The sequence below is a fragment of the Nothobranchius furzeri genome, chromosome 1, assembly GCF_043380555.1.
Source record: "Nothobranchius furzeri strain GRZ-AD chromosome 1, NfurGRZ-RIMD1, whole genome shotgun sequence".
Lineage (NCBI taxonomy): Eukaryota > Metazoa > Chordata > Actinopteri > Cyprinodontiformes > Nothobranchiidae > Nothobranchius > Nothobranchius furzeri.
In genome coordinates, this window is record NC_091741.1 from 58,009,121 (window position 1) to 58,026,497 (window position 17,377).

Genomic DNA, 17,377 nt, shown 5'->3' on the forward strand with positions numbered 1-17,377 from the left:
AATAATCAGTTAATGATCTACTTGGTCAATGGTAACACTGTTGAAGCCTGAGAAGGTAAACTGCCAAGCAAGACACAAAAGCTACTGAAAATGAGCAGTTTCCAGATTTAATATCCTCAGAAGTGAAGTGACTGAGTAGAGATGATCTGACAAGTTAGAGCAATAAAATTGTTTAGCTGTACTGGACCAGGAGTCTACACTGAATTTAGCATTCTTTTCTGTTGTCACGGTAACTGAAGAGATTGCAGCAAAATTAATGTACAATGTTGTGCATTTGTCAATGTGTGTGTGTGTGTGTGCGTGTGTGCACGTGTGTGTGTGTGTGTGTGTGTGTGTGTGTGTGTGTGTGTGTGTGTGTGCATGTACCTGCATGCATGCGTGTGTGCATGTGTGACTTTGTGTGTGTGTGTGTGTGTGTGTGTGTGTGTGTGTGTAGGCCTGCCTGCGTGTGTGTGTGTGTGTGTGTGTGTGTGTGTGTGTGTGTGTGTGTGTGTGTGTGTGTGTGTGTGTGTGTGTTTGCGTATGTGCGTGCATGCGTGTGTGTGCCTGCGTGCTTGCATGTGAGTGTGTGAGGGCTGCAGGTATCCTGCTACGCTTTAATGGGGTAATCGTTACTATGGAACTGAAAACTGACACAAGAAGCAGCAGCTCATTACCTCTAGGAATGCATGTAGCAGTGTCAGTTTTGCCACGCTTGTTTTGTTCAACACACGTGCTCGCATTTGACATTTTCCTGGCACCTTGTTGTTTATTTTTTCCAGAGATGACAGATTGCTTGGTAGTGACAGCAGAATGATTCAAGAGTGATTTCTGATAAGGCTTCTTTCCAGATGGCTCATTCTACCGAGGCATCTGTGAAGTTTGCTGCCCATCACCACTAATCAACCAGTCAGATCAATAACCTACTACCTATAGACCTGACTGGTAAATTAAACTGCTGAACAAACCACTCAGCTGTGAAGTGAAAATATCTTTTCCACTGCGAAAAAATAAGCTTTTTTCTGTCTTTAAAAACAATCCTCTTCTGCTCGTGTTTACCTCGTTCCGAGTTGTTAAAACTCCACAAGTAAGTGTGTCAGTCACTGAATGGAATCATGCTAAACAACGATCAGAAGAGAAGAGCAACTGACATCTAAACCAGATGTGAATGTTGATCAGTTTACATGCAAACAAACATGTCCACTTACGGGTATTAAGCACCGTGTGCACATCACCCCTGTTCTGTCCACTCCGCACTGGTTTCCTACCTACCAGCCATTCTGAACAAGAATGTTCTTATGAGATGTTTACGGTCTGAGCTCCAGCTCTTTTTAAAGGTCTCTAGAACTCGTCTTGCAACTCGAGGGGACAGGGCCTTCTCTGCTGTGGGTCCCAGACTGGAACAATCTTGCTCTGCCTATAAGGATGGACGAGTCTCTGAACGAGTTTAAGTCTCGTTTAAAATCTCACCTCTAACTTGGCTTTTAATCTTAGTTGAGCAGAAACACATCATGTTGGTTTGTTGTTGCTATTAGTATTTTCATTGTTTTTGTGGTCATTTTTACTCAGTCCTGTCTTTTAGTTGTTTTATCATAATTACTGTGTTTTATTTGTCATGTTTTTAGCTGCACAGCATTTTGGTCACTTTTCTGTGGAAAGTGCTCAACAAATAAAAGTCGACTGATCAAGTTTAGGTAAATATATCTAAATAAATCTAATTTGAAAAATAAAGGCAGCCTATGATTTATTTTGACATGATTTAAACAAATAAATCATTTTAAACAATCCGACTTCTTTTTCCAATAGTTAGATGTAGATAAGAAACATGTTTTTTTTTTCTTCCTAAAAGCTCACAATGATGAACCACACAGTTCTGTGCATAAATCAACATTAAATAGGATTTTTTCTGTACAGTTTCATCAAAAAAAGGGGAGAAACTCAATAGCTATGCCACATTTTGTACTGATGCTAATTTTATATTATGTAAAATCCACCAAAAAATGGCCTTAAATGCCACTTTGTAATCTGTAATTGCCAACGCTGCAACTGCCACAGTCCTTCTGCATTAAATCATTTATTTTTCCATTCACTTTCTCCTTTTTCTCTCATCCTTACCGCTGACTTTCCTCAAAGCGTTTGGCAGTAAGAAATCTTTTTTTAAAAGAAAAAAAAAACATGCCACCCAATTGCCCCATTCATCTACATACAAGCTGCATTACCACCCAATTACACATAGATTACATTAATGTGCTTTCATCCAGCCAAGTCTCTTCTGCATGTGCCAAATCCTTTCTGCACCCTTTGCAATGCTTGTGTGGAGCATTATAGCAGTTGTAATCTTGTGATATTGTGTCAGGATTACTATCAAATCTCATTATGGCTGCCATGGTTCACCGGCAGAGGAGGGATTGAGGAGAAAAGGCTGAGGAGAGAGAGTGGAAATAGATATCAAGGCTCGGAGAATTCAGTTACATACATGATTTCTGGGATGAAAACACCAAATCGGAGGCTGCGCTCCTCAACCAGGAAAGGTTTGGTTGCCAACTGCAGGACATCTTGGTCATGCCCCAAGGTGAGAAGCAGTTTGACAGGCAGTTCGAGGCAGCGTCCACGGTGATGTAGACGATGAACAGGTTTGTTGCAATGAACAGGAAGCTGAGCTAGAAGGGCAAAGTTTTAATTTACTATCTAACACTCAATAATGGTCCTGAGGTTTGAGTAATGGCTGGAAGAAGACAACTGAGCTTCCTAACAGAGTAGCCTTAGGGATAGGGGGTGGAGCTTAAACATTCCAGAGGAACTCTGAGTAGAGGAGTTACAGCTCAAATGGTTCAGGCAGGATTTTGGAATGCCCTCTGCCTCTGTTTTGCCCTTCTAGTGGCAGACCTTGGGTCAGATCCAGGAAACAATAGATGCATTTTGTCTCTAAACCGACGTGGAAAATCATCTCCGTGGAGGAGCTGGAGGGTCCACATCTTGTACAAAAAAAGCAGAGGATGAGGAAACCTATCATGTAGTCTTCCTGCTGACTTGATACAGTGAGGTTCTACATGTGGCACACAAAGACAGTTCAGACAAAGGTCAAGAGGTGAAAATGTGACTTGTCACAGCACCGCAAAGTGAAAGACGCCACAAATCTTGCAGCTGGACCACTTCTCAGCTAGCATTATCCTCATCTGGCAGGCCCACGCTTCATAAACCTTGTTTATCACCAATAGATCCGTAAAGGCTGTAATTGCCTCGGTGATATACGGCCAGCAATTGGCGTGGCTCAGTGTCTCTACATTTTGAAGTCGAGTAAAAAGTGTCGACATGTTCAACGAAACAGTACAATTGTACTTTTACACACTGAATTTTCTTGTTCCACAACCTAAAAAAATACACAAAGGGATGAACCGAGTGATGAAAAAATTCTAACACATTCATAAAAAAACTCCTACGTGTTTCCCTTCCCCCATGTTGATAACCAAGCCTCCAGAGGCCCCTCTAACACACACCACAGACACATTACAAACAAAAAATATCAGCACAGCAGTGTTACAACCACTGATTGCCCAATCTTTTTAAACTAACAACAGGGTGGAGGGTGATGGAGGCGACAGCTCGTCAGCAGCTGCGGGGTGTGTGGCTGCTATAAATGTAGGGAGTAGAGAAAAAAGATTGTCATTAGAGGCGTGTGCCAACAGCAACAACAAAGGGATGAACATTAATAAAATCATAGAAAACATTCAGACTGACATTCTGAGGCACTGCTGTGCAACATGATTTTCTAGGCTGGGTTTCTACAATGTATGCACACACACACACACACACACACACACACACACCCTAAAAAGAGGTTGTATAGATCTTGGAGGCAGTCTGCTCGGTAAATCTCATACACAAGAATAAGAGAAAATGAATAGATGTCATGGCCTGTGTTCTGCATCTCCCTCATGTGTCTCCTTGTGTTCTCCATCCCTCTCTAGGTTCCCCTTATGTGTCTCCTTGTGTTCCTCATGTGTCTCCTTGTCTGCATCCCCCCTCATGTGCTCCTTGTGTTCCCCAACCCCTCAAGGTGTCCCTCTAGGATCCGCTCATGTGTACCCAAGCTTCCTGTGCCCCTTTTTGTCCCTGGCTCCCTCCCGGTCTCCCTCAGGTCTCCCCTAGTCACCCCTCTGTAGTTTTTCTATAGGCTCAGCTTTTCATTTTTTTAGTCTCCTTTAGTGTGTGTTTCCTTACCCACTTGTCAATTAGTCTCCCTCACTCCTCAGGTCATTAGTTATTCTATGGTTCTCCTGTGCCCTTAGTCTTTTAGGTATATTTATTTAGAGATTCATAGGTTAGAGTTCATCCCCTCTGCTTGGTTTTCCCTTCTCATTTAGTTAATTGATCTCACCAGTCTCCCCTAAGTCTCTCTCCCCACCCACCTGCTCCTCATCTCCCAATCACCCAGTCCCGGTGTATATAACCCTGTCTGCGTCAGTCCATTGTTTGTGTCAGCGCTGTCTCGTTCCCTCTCTTGGTCTCTTGGTATATGGAAATCTCTTGGTTTTTGGATCTCTCCAGGTCTGCTCTTTAAAAGAGCACTTGTCTCTAGGTCTCTTGGTTTACATACTAGGATTTTTGGATTTTTTGGTTTTGGCTTCCTGTCCAGTTGGATTTACTTTTGGACAGTCACTCCTAATAAAGGATTGTTATGTTTAATCCAACTCCTGCCTCGTGTCTCCCTGGTTCTGCATCCTGGGTCCTAACCTCCTCCTGGCTTACAACGTGACCAGAGAAGTTGGTTATGAACATGATTTTATGCAGCTTGGAGACAGAACGTGTCTCAAATTCATACGCATGCACATTTAATAAAAGACAGTCTAAAAGATTATCGGATTTCTATTAAAAACTACAGTAAGATTTATTTATAAACATCAGTCCTAGGAGTTAGACCCCAGGTGTTGGCTTCGGCTGATTCATTACTTTGATTAAAAATATTTAATTGATGTTTTATTAGTAATCAGGTTTTTAATGTCATAACCACCATGCCTGTGTGTAGGTGAGTAGGATGGACTTTAAGCACCATGTGACTAGTGTACAACAGTGTTAATAAAATACAACATGGCAGCATTCTGACCTACTGAGCAACAGAAGACGATGACAGTAAGTCAGTTTATAATGTGTTGGACACCCTTCAATCTGAACTTTACTCCTTTGTCAACAAGTTTAAACAATGCAGAAAACACATGAATTACCTGGTTCAGAAATTAAACAAAACACCCCCTCCACCGCCACCATCATAAAACCATGTTTACACTGCTGGTATCATCACTTTAATTCCTTCTTATAAACTTCATGCCATCAAATGGTAATACATTAAATACATTAATGTACATTAAACAAATCAAACCTCATATTAAAAAATATAAACACCTAAGTTAATAAATACACCGGCTGGACAAAAAAAAGTCACCACCCAAAAAAATAATAAATAAAGCTCACACGCTCTAATATTTTGTTAGATCGCCTTTAGATTTGATTACTGAGCGCATTTGCTGTGGCATTGTTTCTATAAGCTTCTACGTCACAAGATTTATTTCCAGCCAGTGTTGCATTAATGTGTCGCCAGGATCTTGCACTGACGATGGTAGAGTCTTACCACTGCACAAAGCCTTTTCCAGCACATCCCAAAGATTCTCAATGGGGTTAAGGTCTGGACTCTGGTGGCCAATCCATGTGTGAAAATGGTGTCTCACGCTCCCTGAACCACTCTTTCACTATTTGAGCTGATAAATTCTGGTGTTGTCATCTTGGAACATGCCCGTGTCATCGGGGAAGATGGACTAACCTTGCCATTCAGTATATTCAGGTTGTCAGCTGACCTCATTCTTGGAGCACATCCTGTTGCTGAACCTAGACCTGACCAACTGCAGCAACCACAGATCATGGCACTGCCCCCACAGGCTTGTACAGTACGCACTAGACACGATGGGTGCATCACTTCATCTGCCTCTCTTCTTACCCTGATGCACAAAAACTCCAGAAGACACAGGTGGGGGCCTCAGCTATCGCCTGGATTAAAGACTACCTGACAAACAGACCACAGTTTGTGAGGCTGAAGAGCTGCACATCAAACCAGGCGATCAGTAACATTGGAGCACCACAGGGGACTGTACTCTCACCATTCCTTTTCACCCTGTACACCTCAGACTTCCAGTACAAATCAGAGACCTGTCATCTACAGAAATACTCAGATGACTCTGCAGTTGTCGGGTGTATCAGAGATGGACAGGAAGCTGAGTACAGAGAGCTGTGGAGTGCTTTGTGGCATGGTGTGGAAACAACCATCTGACCTTGAACGTGAACAAAACAAAGGAGATGATTTTAGACTTCAGAAGAAACAGGGTGGAGTCAAACACTGTTTCCATCATGGGAGAAGAAGTGGAGGTGGTTGAGGAATACAAATACCTTGGAGTTCACCTGGACAACAGACTGGACTGGAGAAAGAACAGCGAAGCCGTTTACAAGAAGGGACACAGCAGACTGCACTTCTTTAGGACGCTTAGGTCCTTCATTGTCTGTCGCAAGATGCTGCAGATCTTCTACAAGTCTGTTGTTGAGAGTATCATCTCTTCAGCCATCGTCTGTTGGGGTAGCAGCATCAGAAGCAGGGACCCGAAAAGGCTCGACAGCCTAATAAAAAAGGCTGGTTCTGTTCTGGGGACGACTGTGGAACCACTGGAGGAGATAATGCAAAGAAGGATTCTCCAGAGAATCAAGAAAATTATGGTTAACCCTGAGCATTCTCTTCACAAGACTGTCCGACAACGGAAGAGTGTCTTCAGTCAGAAGCTTCTTCAGTTTCGCTGCAACACTGACCGCTACTGGAGATCCTTCCTGCCAACAGCCATTGTAATATACAATAACTCTTTGATGACTTGATTATTCTTATTATTCTGAGCTACTACAGCAATCAATTTCCCTCTGGGATTAATAAAGTGTTTTTGAATTGCATTGAATCACCCTGGAACAGGATCCATCAGGACTCAGACAAGTTTTTAATAATGCATCAGACAGCTCAGTAGTGTCTGCAACCTCCTTAGATGTTCTCTCTGCTTGATGCATGCCCAAGATCTGACCCTTCTCAAACAAACTAATATATTAACCTTGACCACCAGATGTGTCTTTCCTCACTGTTGTTTAAAGAAAGAGAAGCAACTCATTGCACCAGTGGAGTGAAAAAACCTGCTGTTAGCTGACAGAAAATTGCTCATGCAGTAATCATCTAACGGGAAGCTCCTACATATTTGCTTAGTTAAATCCAGGTGACAACTTTTTGTGGTTGGGTAGATTAAAATGCTGAACCAAGTCATCAAAACTCTTTGGAGGAAAGCCTTGGTCATTTTGATGTTGTCATATTATGTTCAACACATCACTCCCACTTACGTCTCCCTGCTGAGGAAAAGTAAGCCCCAAACTAAGATAATCAAAATCTGGCCTGAAGGAGCCATCTCACAGCTACGTGACTGCTTCTCCTCAACTATTTGGGACTTGTTCTACAGCCAAAATCTACAAGAGCACACTGATACCGTACTTTCCTACATTAGGAACTGTGTGGAAACTGTCACCATAAACAAACGGATCAGAGTGTTCCCAAACCAAAAACCCTGGATGACTAGTAAGGTGAATTATCCCCTAAGAAGCCGGGACACTGCCTTTAAGTTGGGTGATCAGGCAGCGTATAAGGCAGCGAGGGCAGAATTAAAGAAAGGCATCAGAGACGCCAAAGAAGCCTACAAGAGGAAAATTGAGGATCACTTTGCAAACAACAATCCCAGGGCAATGTGGCAGGGAATAAACCACATTACTAATTACAGAGGCAGGAAACAGGAAACATCAAAGGACGACAGACTACTGGCCAAGGACTTAAACCATTTTTTTTGCCCGTTTTGAGACAACCAGGCCTGCGGTGGCCATACCACCCCCACCCGCCCCAAACAACAGCACACTGACTCTGCAGGAGGACCAAGTGAGACGCGTTTTAAAGTCAGTTAATCCCAGGAAGGCGGCAGGCCCGGATGGATTCCAAGGGAAAGTTCTCAGCGCTTGTGCAGACCAACTGGCGAGGGTTTTTACTAACATCTTCAATAGGTCCTTGTCACTATGCATCGTTCCTCCCTGCCTCAAAACCTCCACTATCATTCCCATTGCTAAGAAGACAGCAGTTGACACTCTGAACGACTACAGGCCGATCGCACTCACTCCTATTGTGATGAAGTGCTTTGAAAAACTGGACTGTCAGCACATCAGGGGTAGTTTGCCACCTACCCTAGATCCACATCAGTTTGCCTACAGGGCTAATCGATCTACAGATGATGCTATCAACATAGCACTTCACACTGCACTGGATCATCTGGAGCACCAGGGAAGCTAAGTGAGAATGCTTTTCTTAGACTTCAGCTCAGCATTTAACCACATCATTCCGGAGTTCCTGGTCCAGAAATTGTCTCATTTGGGATTTTCCAACAGTATCTGCCGCTGGATCAAGGATTTTCTTACAAACAGACCACAGTCTGTCAGACTTGGCCCTCATCAGTCCAGCAACATCACCCTCAGTACTGGTTCTCCTCAGGGATGTGTACTGAGACCTCTCCTGTTCACACTTTATACATGGGTCTGTGTTTCGATCCATCTCTCTAACACCTTCATAAAGTTTGCGGACGACACCACCGTGGTTGGGCTCATCTCTGGAGGGGATGAGTCAAACTACAGAGATGTGTTCAGAAAACAACCTCCTTTTGAACACCAATAAAACCAAAGAACTCATCTTGGATTTCAGAAGGAACAAAGCTGATCCAGACCCTCTCTACATCCAGGGGGACTGTGTGGAAAGAGTTCACTCCATGAGGTTTCTGGGTGTCGTGGTCTCTGATGACCTCTCTTGGTCTGCTAACACCACGGCAGTATCAAAAAAGGCTCAGCAGCGTCTCCACTTTCTGAGAGTGCTCAGGAGGAACAACCTGGAGGAGAGACTGCTGGTGACATTCTACAGAGCCACTATTGAGAGCATCCTAGCATATGGGATAACTATTTGGTAAGCAGGGTGCACTGCTGCAGACAGGAGAGTGCTTCAGAGGGTTATACGTTCCACCCAGAGGATCATTGGCTGCTCGCTGCCTAGCCTGGAGGACTTAGCATACCCCGCTATCTCAGCAGGGCTTCCAGCATCATTAGGACAAATTCCATCCTGGGAACCACTTGTTTCAGCTGTTGCCATCGGGTCGTCGGTACAGATCCCAGAGGACCAGGACAAACAGCTTCAGAGACAGTTTTTTTCCCTGGGCTATCATGGCTGTTAACAACAAAAAGAACGTGCTAATTTGAAAGCACATGTTCTTATCTTATCTAATGTTTGCAGGTGTAGCCCTGATGGAACCACACAAGCTGCATGGTTCTAATTTTATATAATTTATGAAGGAAGGATTTATCCAGACTGAATTTTAATTATTGTAGTGTTATGTATTTCTTTTAGGGAAGTATTTGTCCTGATTGAATTTTAATTGTTAAGTGTAATGTATTTCTTTCAACTTGCACCCGGGAGTGGCTTCCAAATTTTGTTGTACGAGTGTGTACAGTGACAATAAAGGATATTCTATTCTATTCTATTCTATTCTATTCTAAAGTATTTTTCCAAGGAATGGTCATTCTTGGAGCTTTTTGACTCAGGTCAAACTGCCCCAATTTTTATTATTCAAGAATAGAAGCTGATTAAAGTTTTTTTAGGTCTTTATTTCAGAGCTAAATGGCGTGTTACCTGTGCAGCAGCTTTAATCAGCTGGCTAATAAATTAGCTCACAAGCTATTAACTCATTCAATTGCATTTTTTTACTGTGTGGGCATCGGAACGAGCCCCCACACCGTGAGAACAAACATCTCAGCTCCAAAGCCGATCTTCATCTGCATACATCACAAGTCACATGATCAGGAAGCAGAAAATCCATGTGTTAGGAGATTGTTTTGTGCCGCTGCTGTAAAAAAAGTGAGGCACGAACCGAAAAAGCTTTTGCCGATCACAATTCAACAACGGATAATGAAAGAACGGATAACGCTCGAAACGAGCGGATTCTTCCTGATGTAAGAGGTGAGTCTCTGCTTTGTTTTGGTTGTTTTGGCGTCGACATCAACCTAGCGCACAAAGTTCTGTGACTCTTAAAAAACAGTAAAAACAGTGAGAAACGCTGGCAGCGAAGGGCTTTACCGATCAGGAAACGGCTGGCAGTGAATGAGTTAAGACTGGTGAGGAGATAAAAGTCTGACTTTAATGATGAATCAGAGGGTTGTTTATTATTTACTGGGTTTTTCATTTTAACTGAGGGAACATCTCAGATTTGTTTCCAAGATGTTTGTTATTCTTCTTCACAGTGCTGATGAAAATGTCTTTTCAACTGATCCAATCAGTAAAGAAAATTGAAATAGAATAAAAACACACAGATGTCACACTGTTCCACAGAGTGGACTGTTGAGGCAAATAGAAAATTGCTTTTTCCTCAGAAGAAGTTCTAGAAAGAGAAAACAAGAAAGCAGTCTAAAATTCCCAAATAAAATATTGTTATAACTATTCCAATAAACATTTTGTTGCTGTCGGCATTTCTTTTAGATCAGACTTGTTGGTTATGACCTTTGACCTTTCTTCAGGTTAAATCATCCCTGAAATACTTAAATTAATTCAGAGAGATCATGTTCAACACATCGTCTTTAACACCATCATAGTGCAGCAGCTGTGACCCATCAACCCTTTCGTTTCAGTGACCTTATTTTTTGTTTTTTTTTTTAATCTGATATTTTCTGATGTTTATCCCAGACAAACAACCAGCTGTCTATTCTATCTTTAATTTGCACAAATAATTTGTAACAAACACTGAAAAAAATACTTTAAATACTATTGAATGCAAAAAGAAAAGTCCTGGAAACAGTTCAGGAAGTAGTCTTCTGAAATCCGTGGTCCACACTTTTATCACTTCAAGGCTGGATTACTCTAACTCCTGTTTATACGGCATCAGTAAAGCAGCTCTTTCTAGACTTCAGCTGGTCCAGAATTCTGCAGCTAGGTTGCTGACTGGAGCTGACAGAAGACAACACATTTCTCCAATTCTGAAATCTCTCCACTGGTTGCCCGTGCAGTTCAGGATAAACTTCAAAATTATGCTTCTGACTTACAAATCCTTGAACCATCAAGCTCCTCCATATCTGTGTGAACTTGTCCATTACTACAACCCGCCGCGTGCTCTCAGGTCTGAAGATAAGCTCCTCCTAGCTGTTCCGAATGCACGTTTAAAAGGCCGTGGAGAAAGGGCTTTCTCTGTCTGTGCACCGAAGCTGTGGAACGCATTACCACTGCTAGTGAGGCAAGCACCAACAGCTAGCATTTTTAAATCATGCCTGAAAACTCACTACTTCAACCTAGCTTATACCACATAATTATGAACCTCACTTACATCTGCACTGTTTAAAAATGGACTCCACAATTATTGACTTCCGTACTATTAAGGTTCTTTTTTAAAATGTTTTTCTAATTTTTTATTCACCCTGTGTCTTATTGATTTTTAGCTGTTATTTTTGGGAATTTTGTTGTATTTCCTTTTTATCTTTTATCTGTGTTTGACATGTTTGTATAACGCCGGTTTAATTAACTACCATTTTTAGTGTACAGCGCCTTGTTTGGTTATAATGCCTTGTGAATGCACTTTATAAATAAAATTGGATTGGATTGGATTGGATAGTCAAAGGGACCTTTCATTTAGATTTCTGAAACAATCAGTTTGGGTTTTCTAACTGGGTTGGTTGGTAACGACACACTGTTAATACCATCATTACCACAATTATTAATACTTACTATTTCTACTATTGTACTGAGGGGTGACGGTAGATCAGGGATTAAGAGTTTGTCCTGTAATCAGTGGGTTGCAGGTTCAGTCCCAGGCTTCTTCTGTTATGTCAGTAGTTGGGTCCTTGGGCAAGACACTCACCCCTCCCTACCTGCAGGTGGCGCCTGTGCTCGCCTCTGTTAGTGTGCCCCAGGGCAGCTGTGGCCATCAGTGAATGGATGAATGATTCCCTGTAGTGTAAAGTGCTTTGGAGTGGTCTGACTTAGAAAAGCTTTACAAGTGCAAAACCTAAAACTGTCAGGTTCGTTGGCAGATCTGAAGCGTGACTGAGAGGATCTGTTGCCCCCCCCCCACCCCCCCCCCACCCTTCCCAGGGACGGCTCCCGAAGTCCCAGGACGGCGGGCCCAGAAGTCAGTCAGCAGGGTAGGGTCGACAAACGAGCTCGTGGGCTCCCAAGAGCGTTTCTCAGGCTCGTACCCCTCCCAGTCCACGAGGTACTGCCAACCACGTCCCCGGCGGCGAGCGTCCAGAATCCTGCGGACCGTGTAGGTGCGATCCGCCTCAACCCCGCAGGGCGGAGGCACCCGGACTGGCGGAGGGTGGAGAGGAGATCACCGGCTTCAGCTGGAAGACGTGAAAGACCAGGTGGATCTGGAGAGTAGCCGGGAGGCGCAGACGGTAGGTGACTGGATTGATGACCCTGAGGACAGGGAACGGACCCAGGAAGCGAGGAGTGAGCTTCCGGGAGCCAGCCGGCATCCTCAGGTTAGCGGAGGAGAGCCACACCTGGTCGCCAGACCGGAAGATGGGGCCAGGCCGGTGGCGGCGGCGATGCTGACGGGCATACTCCGTGTTGGCCCGGGTGATGGCCGCACGGGCCCGGATCCAGGCGAGCCGACAGCGGCGGACCAGCGTCTGGGCAGCAGGGACCTCCACCTCGGGCACCTGATGGTCAAACAGAGGAGGCTGGTACCCGTAACAGGTCTCAAAGGGAGACAGACTTGTGGCAGAGGAGGTCTGGAGGTTGTGTGACAGCTCCGCCCACAGGAGAAAGCGGGACCAGGTGGTCGGCTGGGACGAAGCGAAGCAGCGCAGGTAGCGTCCAAGCTGCTGGTTAGCTCTCTCCGTCTGACCGTTTGTCTGCGGATGGTACCCAGAGGACAGGCTGGTGGAAGCACCGACCAGGCAACAGAACGCTTTCCAGAAGCGTGAGACGAACTGGGGTCCTTGGTCAGAAACCACGTCCTGAGGGAAACCATGGAGCAGCACCACCTGTTCTAGGAGCAGTTCGGCTGTCCTCTTGGCAGTGGGGAGGCCGGCCAGGGCCACTAAGTGCACGGCCTTGGAGAAACGGTCCGTGATAGTCAATATGGTGTCCAGGTGGTCGATCGCCGGCAGTCCCGTGACAAAGTCCAGCCCGATGTGTGACCACGGCCGCTTGGGCACAGGGAGAGGCCGTAACTCTCCAGCGCCGGGTCGGTTGGAGGACTTGGAGCGAGAAAACACATCACATGCCGCGGTGAACTCGAGGACGGCCTTCCTCATGGACGGCCACCAGAGAGCCCGACGGAGGAACTGGAGGGTACGGGCTTGTCCTTGATGTCCCGCGAGCCGTGAACAATGCCCCCACGTGAGTGCCTCTTGTCGGCAGGAGGCGGGAACGTAGAGACGGTTTGGTGGAGTCTCCGGCGGTGCCGGATTGCCAGGAAGAGCTGCCCATATGGACTGCTCCAACGGCCATTTGAGGGAGGCCAGGAAGAATTGAGTCAGTAGAATGGTCCGAGGCTCCGGGGGGCCGGCATCTGGTGCGAAACGCAGAGAGAGAGCGTCCGCCTTGAGGTTCTTGGAGCCGGGCTGGTAGGCGATATGGAAGTGGTACGGATCAACAAAGAGGGCCCACCGAGCCTGGCGAGGGTTGAGTTGGCGGGCAGACTGTAGATGAATGAGATTCTGGTGGTCAGTCAAGATCAGAAAGGGATCGGTGGTCCCCAGGAGCCACTGCCTCCATTCCTCCAGAGCCCATTTTATAGCCACCAGCTCTCTGTCGCCGACCCCGTAGTTCTGCTGTGTGGGGGAAAACTTCCGGGAGAAGTAGGTGCATGGGTGGAGCTTAGAGTCTGAACCCCGCTCCCACATCAGAGGCGTCCACCTCCATGACGAAGGGCCGGGTCTGGTCCGGGTGGAGGAGGATGGGTTCTTTAGTGAAACGTCCGACCAGCTCATGGAAAGCACGGACAGCCTCTGGAGTAAGGCGAAAAGGGCGAGGCTGATTGGTGGTTTTGGTGAGTGAGGTCAGTGGCGCTGCGAGGGAACTGAAGTTGCGTATAAACCTCCGGTAAAAGTCCGAGAAACCCAGGAAGCTTTGCAGCTGCTTCAGGGTCGTGGGTAGAGGCCACTGAGCTACTGCCTGAACCTTCTGGGGGTCCATCTTCAGGCCCCGGGAGGAGATGGTAAAACCCAGGAAGGAGGTGGACTCCTGGTGAAATGCACACTTCTCCAGTTTGCAGTAAAGTCCATGGTCCAGGAGGCGGGACAAAACAGCTCGAACATACCGGATGTGCTCTTCGGCCGTGCGGGAGTAGATGATGTCATCTAGATAAACAAAGACCCAGCGGCCCAACATGTCTCTCAGCACATCTGTAATGAACCGCTGGAAGACGGCGGGGCTGTTGCAGAGGCCAAAAGGCATCACCAGATATTCATAGTGGCCAGTGGGCGTGATAAAAGCTGTCTTCCACTCCTCACCTTCCTTAATACGGAATAGGTTGTAAGAGCTGCGCAGGTCCAGTTTAGTAAATACCGCAGCTTGTGTGATGGCGTCCAGGGCGGTGCCCATGAGAGGGAGAGGGTGACGGTCCCGGATCGTTATTTTATTTAACCCTTGATAGTCAATACAGGGCCGGAGATCCCCCTCCTTCTTCTTTACAAAGAAAAATCCTGCGGCCCCGGGGGATGTTGAGGGACGGATGAATCTCTTCTGGAGGACATCAGTTATATAATTGTCCATAGCCCGGGTCTCCGCCGGAGAGAGCGAGAACAGACGACCCCAAGGGGTGGTGGTGCCGGGCTGGAGCCTGATCTCCAGGTTGTAGGGTCGATGAAGAGGTAACCTGGTAGTGGGTTCTTTAGCGAAGACCTGAGCGAGGTCGTGGTATAGAGGAGGGACGAGCGTCAGGTCTACGTCTGTGGGAGGGGCTGCTTCAGTCCGAGGTGCAGGGGAGCCCCGGTGATTATGGCAATCTGTGCCCCAGGCCAGGACCTTACTGGTGGACCAGGAGATGTGAGGCTCATGACGGCAGAACCAGGAATGACCCAGGATGAGTGGCGGAGCAAGAGCCTGGATGACCAGGAAGTGGAGGGTCTCCAGGTGTTGGTCAATAGTCATGCGGAGACCCTGGGTTCGGTGGGTGAGAGGGTACGGCATGATGGGTCGGCCGTCCACAGAGGTCACGGGAATGGGTTGGTCGAGGGCGGTGAGGGGTATCTTGAGCCGAGTAACCAGTCCGTGATTGATAAAACACTCTGCAGCCCCAGTGTCTAAAAGTGCCTCCAGTCTGGTCGGGCCTTGGTCGGGAGACCGGGAGAGTGGTTCGGTGTGGAGCCGGAAAAGGGGAGACTCTGGGCGGGACAGCCCCTACTACGACCCGGAGGGACCGTTTCCCGGTTGTTTTGGGCACGTGCCACGATGGTGACCCAAATCCCCACACTAAGCGCATCTTCCCTCCTGATAGCGCCGTGCCTGTTCCTCAGGGGGAAGATGTCCGAGCTGCATCGGCTCCTCTGTCAGTTGGTGAGCCGGCCGGCAGGGTGACGTCCTGGTGTGTACGGGGCTGACATGGTGCTCGGCCGGTTCAGGATGCAGCGGTCCAGTTGGAGAGCCAGATCCACTGCCAGGTCCAGGGAGGTTGGGGCCTCATGCCCGATCATGCCCTCCCGGAATCTCGGTGACAATCCCTCCAGGTAAACGGCCTTTAGGGCGGCGTCATCCCACCTCAACCGAGCGGCTGTCGTCCGGAAGCGAGAGGTGTACTGAGCCGCCGTCTGGGAGCCCTGACGGAGCTGAAGCAGCCGAGTCTCGTCCGAGACCTCGCTGCTAGAGTGCACAAAAGTCTTTTTCATCTCCTTTACAAAAGTCTCATAGTCATTGCAGGCAGGAGATTTCTGATTGTAAAGAGCCGCCGCCCATTCACCTGCTCGACCTGTCAGCGGTGAGGTCAGCAGGGCGACACGAGAGCAGGATGTGGGGTAGCGAGCTAGCTGGCACTCGAAAGTCATGGCCAGGGTCGCCAGCATGCCCTCCGGGGATCCTCTGGATCCGTCCCACTTCTCTGGAAGGCTGAGGCGTGGTTCCATCCAGGTCGGTGACGGCTGTGGTCTGTCGTTGCAGAGCGGTGGACAGCTGGAGAACTAGCTCGGTGAGAGACTCAATCTTTGTGGCTTGGCGATCAGCTACGGCATGAAACTGGTTCATCTCGGCACGGAGCTGGCTTATTTCTGCCGTCTGCTGATCCAAGGTTGCGCGCTGTTGAGCCACTTCAACACGCAGACGCGCGAACTCCGCTGGGTCAACTTGGGACTCAGTCATCCTGTTAGGTTCGTTGGCAGATCTGAAGCGTGACTGAGAGGATCTGTTGCCCAGATGTGGAGTGATGGAAATAACCAACGTGGTTATCTCCTGAAGGTTTGGATGGAGGGTTAGAGGGCTGGTAAGCCTGGAAACTCGATACAAAGTCTGGTGAGAACGATGACTGAGTAATGAATGAAACGCCAGCACTTTCTTAAGTAGTGTCGGCGTGATGACGTCAGCCGCCACGCTGGTGGCAGGAATGATGGGACAGAAGTCAGCGGGATGAGTTCGTGACAAAAACATCAGCTGTTTTATAGAAAACTGCAATTTACAACAAAGTCCCACTAACCCACATTAACGCTGCAGACAACAGTGATTTTAGTCTCTGATGAAGGAAACGTTTTACTAATTTTTGGTATGTTCTTGCTGTGTTTAGTGTCTAACTGCATTTTTTGGTTCTTTTTTGACACACAGAAAGGTTTATTTTTTACCTTGCTATTTCGTTTACCGGCTGTAAACTTCCTCCGAGCTGACCGCGAAGGAAGTGGCACCACCATCAGCGTCAGCTCTGAGGAAGTTTACAGCCGGTAAACGAAACTGTCAGCAAAGGTAAAAAAAGAAACCTTTTCTGTGTTTGAAAAAAGAACAAAAAATGCTACCCTACACTGTCCATATTTGCTGATCAGCCAATGCAGAATCAAAACAAAAACAACTGTCTGTGTGACTTTTACATTAGCATGCAATAGAACGGTTGGATTTGGCTCTAGATATGGATCTGGATCAGTGTGGGTGGAGGGGTAAGGTGTGGCAATGGAGGAGGGACAAGAAAGGACCCTTCAAGTCCCCAGCATTCCATTAGCCAGCCAGTGATCTATTGCTCAACCTTCTTCACACCCTCCCCCCACCTTAATCCTCCTCTTCCTCCACGCACACCTCACACCCTCAGTCAGTCACCATCCATCACACCAAGACCTCCAC

General features: G+C 46.9%; 1 protein-coding gene across 4 annotated transcripts in view; it reads right to left on the bottom strand.

Annotated features, from left to right (window-relative positions):
• The window catches only part of nav3 (neuron navigator 3), a 529,271-nt gene that overhangs the window by 345,016 nt on the left and 166,878 nt on the right, over positions 1-17,377 (bottom strand). The gene's annotated exons all lie outside the window — the stretch shown is intronic.